Below are 9,406 nucleotides of genomic sequence, written 5' to 3'. Positions count from 1 at the left end.
CAAGATAATTTAGAAAAATATATATTTTTTAATCTTCTTCGCTTCTCTTTTTCCTCTCCCTTTCTCTTCTCTCTTCTCTCGTGTTCTTTCTCCTCCATCTCCATCTTCTCTCTGTTTCTCATTTGTACTTGTACCAAAACTTGAGAGCGTTCTGAAGTAGGCAATTATTTCTCATTTACAATATATTATAAGATGATGAAGTTATCAGAAATAGTTATGTTTCTGTTGTTAGTATATAGTTTGATTAGTCGTTCTTTCTATATCTTGTAAATGGATTGTTAGTTTGTTAGCCCATGTAATTAATTATTGTTTTAGTCCACTCTCGTATAAATACGGCTAAGGCCCATTCTAATAAAGCAAGAGGGTGATTTATTAAAATTCCTTTGTTAATATGGCAGCATAAGTCTATTTTTTCTCTCGCTAAAATTCTTCTCGATCTTCCGCTTTTTCATTTGCTCATCTTCAACTTCCTGCCATGTCTAATGGAAATATTCCTATTCACTCTGAACAACCAGTGATCCTAATGCAAATTCCTCTAACAATCCTGAAATTGTTCCTTCGAGCACATCCTTTCCATCTTCAGTTTCTCAAAATGAATCTGAAGCTTACCTCAATCCATATTCTCTTCATCACAATGATATACCAGTCTTGTTCTAGTTACAGGACCTCTGACTGAAGATAACTATGTTTCTTGGAGTCAAGCCATGGTAATGGACTTTATGTCAAGAATAAACTCGGTTTTATTGATGGCACTCTCCCTCATCCAACCAGTGAGCTTCTTTTAGCATGATCGAAATAATAACATTGTTATTTCGTGGCTCTTGAATTTTGTCTCAAATCTTAGATCTGCTAGTATTCTCTTTGTTGATTTTGCACGAACAATCTAGCTTGATCCACAAAAACGTTTTCAAAGGAAAGACGCTCTGCGAATCTTCCAACTCAAGAGGACTCTTACGACCTTATCTCATAATCAAGACTCGGTACGTATTGTCCGATTGTTGTGACCTTATTGATCGACTCAATACGTATTGTCCTTCTTGCAACTGTGGAGTGTGTCATTGTGGAGGAATTCGTGATATGGCCGATTTTCTTCAAGTTAAGTATCTAATGGGTTTTTTTTATAGGACTTAGTGAGTCTTTCTCTCGTGCTCATACTCAATTACTTCTAATGGATTCTATTCCTTCGGTTACTCGAGCCTTTTCTTTACTTCTTTAAGAAGAACAACAAAGAGCCATTAGATCTTTTCCAACAATTCTTCCTGCAGTTACTCTTGTTGTCTCTGCAAATAGTTCGAAGACTAATTCTTCATCAAAACAATGCTAGGATCGTCCTATTTGTTGGGTTTTATGTCCTAAAACTCGTGGTTGGTAAACAATAAACTCATTCTATAAAGTTGTTATTGAATATATGAATTACTTCTTACGTTTTAGAAAAAAATCCATGACTATTACATGAGTACCTGAACTTTATGTGGAAACATAAGAGTGGATTAGGTTTGAGTAAATAGTCATGGATTAGGTTCGAGTAAATAGTCAAAATGATCTATATTATATGAATAAGATTGGGTGCCTTATTTTGATAATACTATCGGATGCGGCTCACTATGTAGTTGTTACAAGAAGTTGTAAAATGCTACAGAAAAAGTGATCCTAATTTGTACATGTGATGACATGAGAAGTGGGGGCATCATGTGCAATGAGTTTGCACAAGATCGGACCATGAAATGAGTCACTTTTACTTTATAACGTTGTTTATTGTTTAAGACTAACTATTTCATAACAATGACCTAGGTAACTTAACCTGAATCCTGAGTTAACTATGAACTCCTGTTTATTCGAGATTATCCTTAGATTTGCATAGATGAGGGTTGACTCAACAGTGCCGGCTCAATAAGCCTCCCATTTCAGGGGTAAGAATAGGTAGATAGTTGGGAACATAGGGTACAAAATAGAATTAACTCCTACTCGCTTTCAGGGATAGTAGAGAGGTTGTTCCCTTAAGTGTTGATTCCGAGTATTGAACAAGAGGCCCTACCCTCTCATTGACCCGAGAGGGATTCTATTTGATGATCGGATCATAAACATATTGTTCATTAGAGGATCAGTGGGACTTAAGGAACAAGAGATAATCTCGAGGGTAAAACAAAGATTTGACCCAGCCATTATTATGAACAACATGTGAAGGGTTAACTTACTGATCATGGTTATATCGAGTGGACACGATATATCTACAGTGAGGGGAGTGCAACTCTGGGTTTTAGTGGAGTGACTCAATAGTTAACGAATGGGGGTTAATTCGGTGTAAAGAGTTTAGCTAATTAATCTCAGATCGTTGAAGCCCATAATCTATAGGTTCACAAGGTCCCCCTACTAGCTCATAAACGGACTAGCCTTAGAGTAGCGTGATAAGTTGATTTGAAACGTTCAAATTAGAATTAAGGGAATAATAATTATATGTGATATAATTACATGTCTACTTTTGGAATTAAACATAATTGGAGAATCCATTAATATTTAAATATGATTTAAATATTAAATTCATGAATGAGGATTCATGGTAGTGGAATTGATGATTAATTCATTTAATATTTTATATTAAATTAATTAGAATTAGTTAAATTGTTTAATTAATTATTAATTATTTAGAAAAATTAATTTTGAATTGATTTTTGTAACATTAATATAATTTCAGTTTAAATGTAAAATTAAAAACTGAAAGTAATTTGTAATTTTGAAATTTGTTTCGAAATTGAAAAAATTGAAAATTTTGAAAAGTGGGGTTTGCATGCAATAAATGAGTTTAGTGTTGGATCTCATGCAACAAATGAGTTTGCATGATGATCATGTAATATAAATTTGAAGTCTGAGTGAAAATTGCGCATACAATCAGTTGCAATTTGCTGAGAAATAGTGATTGAAGAACTGTTCATATTGTCAAAAACCAGAAACCTTCTCTCCTTATTCCCTTAATCCAAGCTTATTTTGAGTGCCAGTAGATTATAAAATTAAATAAAGTAAAACTAATTTCAATTTAGTTAATATATATATATATATATATAACTACCTTAACTTATAACATATACATACTATAATTTATATCCAATATAACATATAACCTATAGTTTATATTATATCAAATACAATATAACCTATAATTTGAACTCTCTCAATAATTCATCATATTTATATTAAATTTAATTATATAAATCCAATTTACATAATTAATATTTGAATCATATTCAAATATTTATTTCTTTTAAAAAACAACTTTACATTATAATGTATCAAATACATTATATTAATTATATCACATATAATTAATTCTCTCTATTAATTTGAATAATTCAAATTAATCCAAAATTGATTATCAATAATCCTTGTTGAGCTACGGTACCTTTGGACTTGTAGATTGAAGCTCCAATGATACTTGAATAATTAATTAAACTTCTTTAATTAAATTATTCAACATCCATTAACTGTCGATCACTTTGATAACTGGCAGAAATGTTAACTATTATAAGCCTTTTATTTAGAATTATGAGGGCTAACAGGTAGAAAACGCAGTGATAATACTTAGAATTTGTGAAAAATTGAGTTTTGCGTCGATAAGCACCTAAAACCTCACTGACACAATATTATGATTATTCCGTGCCAAAGTGTCTATTTTTGTAGCTATCACAGGAATCAAACGCATGCGTTTGTAATAAGAAATCACAAACAAACACATGCGTTGAAGCCAGGCAACCACAAAAGACGAACGCAGACGGCAACCCCATGCGTCCAACGCATGGAAGTTGCAGTAATCGCATGCGTCCAACGCATAGAGAATGCGGTGAACAAATAGAGATTGCGGCCACGGATTGACAGCCATAATAGAAATCACAAGATGGGTAGAATGCGTTGATAACTTCAGCTAAATTCAACTCAGACGCATACCTTGGGAGTATCAACAAGATAAAGCGATGTGACAATGGCCATACCGCGACAAAAGTATCAGTGAGCCATACCTTCATCATTACAGCTGTCGGCGTCCTAATTCTATAAATAGCCCTTGAGACCTTCATTTTGAGACATCTGAGCTTCTGCCTCAAGGCAGAAGTTTGTGATCACAGATGAGAGCTTGAAAGAGATTTCCAATGAGAATTCTTCATCTCCATAACTCAGACCGAGTGACGATCGGAGCATTCGCCAAAGATAGGGCTCGAGAGAATCATCTCCACCATTCAACCATGGCACCACCGGCAGCCTTGACGCAAAGTCCTTCATCTCCCTTCTAATCTTTGTATTGTATTACATTTTAGCTTAGAGACATCTCCACCATTCAACCATGGCACCACCAGCATCCTTGAAGCAGAGTCCTTCATCTCCCTTCTAATCTCTGTATTGTATTACATTTTAGCTTGAGATATTAAGATATTTTGTGATCAATGCAAATCTTAATTCCTTCATTACCGTCTTCTTCATCATCTTTATCTCCATCATAGTTTATCTTCAGCGTTTATTTATCAAAGTCAATCGCATGCTTAATCGTGTAGCCTAGAGATAGAACTCATGTAACAACCCACCGAGAGGTGTGCGTTGTGCGAGTATAGTGAGTTAATCCTCTTTGCTTGGTGAAAGGCTGTGGCATGCTTGTCTATGGGATGCTGCATTGCTTGTCTATAAGTTAAGTAGCCGTGTCTAACTGCCTGAAAAGGTAAGGGATAGAACGCACTAAGAAAGGTTCGTATTGTTCCTAGAGATAGGCAAAATCTTATGCTCGATGCAACCATGCATTATAGAGATATAGTCATGCGGCTGACCACCGAGAAGTGTGACGCGTTAGTGCAACAAGCTGGGATTACTAGGGCGATTTAAGATGGTAAATATTACTATGCGTTATTGGTTATTGTGTCTCTACTTATTCTCATTGCAAGTCTTCTATTGCTCAATCTGTTTAGTTAGGAGTAGGAGTAGTGTGTAAAACATTTAAACCTTCTTCGCTTTATTTTTATTCTTATTCATCACCTCAAACGCATCACTTCACAAATATTATTGAGTGACAAGTCCCTGTGTTCGACCTCGAATTACCCGAGAAACTTGCGTTTGTGTTATACTTGGCGCAAGCGTAAGAAAAGTTGTGATAGAAACGTGTGATCATTGCATGCTAAGATTAACGCATCATCACTCTGATGCGTGACCTCAGACGCATGGGAGCAAACGCATCAATTATGTCTAACGCATGATTTCATGTTCAAACCCATCCGTCTTTAAATGATAAAAACAAAACGCGTCCCTAAATTATCCCAAACACACTCCCTTAAAGACCGAACAGCTCCACTCTTCATATTACAGATATATTTTTGTGTCCATTGGATAAAACCAATCAACAGTTTGATGACCCTTAACAAAATGCTTGTAAGTACTGTTGGGCCAAAATTATCGTTTTGCCTCTATACTTACATCTAACTCCTTAAGTACCACTGATCCCTCTAATGAATAATAAGTCATAGTCCAATTATGACTAAATCTCTCTCAAGCCAAGAGAGGGTGTAGCGTCACATTAGCCCCAAAATCAACCCTTAAGGGAGCAATTTATCTACTTACTCAGATGTTAGGGAATGAGTAAATTTCGTCTTGTGTAGTTGTATTTCCAGCTCCCCAATCAAACAAATCCCGAAAATGGTAGGCTCATTGAGTCGGCATTCTAGCCACTCTCATCCATATAAATCAAAGGATCGCCTTCATAGGCAGGAGTTCATAACTCACTCAGGATTCAGGTCATGTCACCTTTGGTCATCCTGGTGAAATGTAAGTCTCTATTATTAACGGTGTTATATTACAAGACTAATAATTTTGTGATCCGATATCATACAAACTCCTTCGTATAGAATACCCCCACTCACATGTCTCTACATGAATTATCAGGATCAGATCATTTGTAGCACTTTACAACAATTTTAAAATCTACAAAACGGGTCGTATTCATAGTGTCACCAAGATAAGGTACCCAACCTTATCCATCTACTACAGACCATTTAGATTATCACTTAAACATGATCTATATGTATGTCTTTACATATATGTTTAAGCTATATAAGATAACCTTAGATGTTAGTTTATTGGTTTGTGGGTTAATGCTATTAAATGTCGAATAAAAATCTCATATTTTATCAAATAAATAAAAAGTTTGTACATTACAATTACAAACTACAAGACCTACGAGATTTAGGGCATCAACCCTAACCAATATTACTGATGCAATTTTATAGTGCTAGACTATTCTTCATCAGTTGCAACTTCAACTCTCAACTGTATCATCATCTAGATCTTCCTCATCTCCAACAGAATCATATGTCATAGGTATTAATTCTAATTTAGTTATTATTTTAATTAAACTTTTTTGGTGTAGATTTGGTGAAAAGGTAAATCGAAGCTAAGGAAGATATAGTTGGCATTAAGGGGACGTTCGGGGCAACAACTATCATAATACTATAATAACCATCTCTTACTACAGTAAATACTATTTTGTAGTCCCAATTAGCTACAGTCAACAATATTTCAAAACCCCCCAATTTGCTACAGTATTTACTATTTGCTACAATTTTTACTATTTTACATTCATCTTTTTTCTTTTACAGTCGACTTTCAAACAAGCGGTTATACAACTCAAATAGAAATTACAGCATGAAAGTTACAAATGCACAAAAGGAAAAATCGTACTAACAATGGCAGAAGTGTCTCCACGCTCCGTTGCGCACGAACGCTCAAACAACAGCAACCTCGAACGCTCGATCTACACGACAGCAACATTGCAACAAACACAACATGAACACTTCGCACTTGTCCTCAATGATCGCCTCGGTCACGAACTCCTCAGCAACACAAATGGCCTCCACAGCACCACGAACGACCTCCAGAAAACCTCGACGGTGTCGAGTTGAGTCTGACACCACTAATAAGGCGACCTTGGTATTCTCGGTGTGAGAATCCAAAGGGTGGACTCTGTTCGAACTTGGTGTAAGGAAGACAAAGGAGGAAACACTAATCGTGTAAACGACTGGACAAGTGGGAGATGGCGGAGACCTATCGTATAGGTCGATGCCCAATCGTTTAGATAAAGCTATGCGATCGTCTAGCAAAAGCTATGCGATTGTTTAGCCTATCGTTTAGCTCTGTCTATCACCTACAGATACTACACGATTGTTTACTTTGGGCAAGTGATTGTCTAGCAAAACTATGTGATCATTTAGTAAATACTGCACGATCGTTTAGCTTGCCACTGCATGATCGTTTAGCTCACCCAGTCGTCGTTTATCAAATCTGAATTTACTTGACGACTACGTGAGTTTCTTTTGCGCGAGAGAGAAAACTCAAAGAAAACTTTTTAGCGTTTGTAAAACTTCATTTTGAAAATAGGAAAACCATTTTCCTTTTAAACTCACAGTTATCATAAATTCAATAACGACCCACTCACTTGGTTATTAAAGAAAAATAATTAATTATCCAATAATTAATATTATTATAAATATAAATGATAACCAACTTATCATACAATATTTATAACCTATAGTTTTAATATTTCATCTCATGAAATATATAAACCATAGTTCTTTTTCTATTCCATGGTAAATGTAAATCTCATTTACATCAATCCTTCACTAGATGTATCTCATACATCATACTGATTATATCATATATAATCAAAAAACCTATTGTCAATTGAACATTTCAAATCAACACCAAGAACTGATCCTCAACTGAATCCATTGAGCTACCAAAGGGACCTCATGGACCTGTAGCTCAAAGCTCCAACGGTACGTGAATAACTGACTAAACTCTTTAGTCACGAGATCTACCATCCGTTAATTGCCAGGCACTCCATTAAAGACCGATAGCTGAACTTTCTTTACCACAAATATATTATGTGTCCATCTTAACCAATGAGCAGTGCGACAACCCTTCACAGATCACTCGTAAGTACAACAGGACCAATAACCGTTATGCCCCTATAGTTATATTTGTCTCCCGTTTGTACGAACGCTTGTGTTGTTAATATATGATATTTACTTCACATCTTGTTTTTTTGCTCAGTTACTTGTTTTATTTGCTTTACCACAAACCAATAAACATAAAATCCCTGGTTATCTGTATGTGACTCAAGCATGTATGTGGTGACATACAAGTGGATCATGTCTTGAGTGATAACCAAAATAGTCTGTAGTATATGGATATAGGAGGAAAACCTTATCCTGGTAACGCTACGGATGCGGCCCGCTTTGTGGAATGGTCACAAGTGTTGTGACTTGTCACATATGGTCTGATCCTGATCATTCGTATTGGGGACATGCGAGCGGGGGCGTCCTATACAAAGAGTTTGTACAAGACCTGACCACGAAGTGTTGTCTCGTTATATAACACTATTCATGACAGAGACTTCATTTCACTAGGATGACCATAGGTAACATGACCTCAATCCTCAGTGAGTTAGGAACTCCTACCATTGAGGGCAGTCCTTTGATTTGTATGGGTGCGAGTGGCCAAGTCGCCGATTCAAACCTACCATTTTGAGGATTCGTCTGATTTGGGAGCTGGGAATTCAGCTACACAAGATGGAATTCACTCATTCCCCGAGGCAGGGGTAAGTAGATAGATAACTCCCTTAAGGGTTGATTCCGGGGCTTGAACGATGTGGTGTCATACACCTTCTCTTGGCCCGAGAGGTGTTCACACATAATAGGACTATGTTGTATTGTTCATTAGAGGAATCAGTGGTACTTAAGGAGTGAGATGTAACTACAGGGGCATAACGGTAATTTGGCTCAGCTGTACTTACGAGCATCTGTAAGGGTCATCGTACTCATGATTGGTTATATCCGATGGACATAGAAATATATCTGTGGTAAGAAGAGTCTAGCTGTTGGTCTTTAGTGGAATGTCTGACAGTTAACAGATGGTGGATCTCATGGCTAAAGAGTTTAATCAACTATTCACATACCGTTGGAACTTCGAGCCACAAGTCCATTAAGTCCCCTAGGTAGCTTGGATAAAGCCGAGAACCAGTATTTGGATTAATTTGAAATGTTCAAATTGACAAGAGGAAGTTTGATTATATATGATATAATTGGACTTAATTATATATGATATAATTGGCTAAATGTATGAGATACATTATTTTGGAGAAAATAAGATATAAATATGATTTATATCAAGTAGAGGAGAAAATGCTATAGTAGATATGTGATATCAAACTATAGGATAAAAATATAATATGATTATATTTATTAATTAATTAGTTGGTTAATTATAAGATAATTATGCCAACTTTCACGTTCGGACGTGGGTTAGTGGGCAGCGTTGGTTATTGTAACCGATGAGTTAAAATGAAAATAGTTTTCATTTTTACATCGTCCGTCATTCGCCCAAA

Source organism: Benincasa hispida, chromosome 1 (genome assembly GCF_027475165.1).
Source record: "Benincasa hispida cultivar pf3 chromosome 1, pf3_genome.v1.1, whole genome shotgun sequence".
In the NCBI taxonomy this organism is placed as follows: domain Eukaryota; kingdom Viridiplantae; phylum Streptophyta; class Magnoliopsida; order Cucurbitales; family Cucurbitaceae; genus Benincasa; species Benincasa hispida.
The sequence above is the reverse complement of the archived record's forward strand: the minus strand, read 5'-3'. Positions refer to the sequence as shown.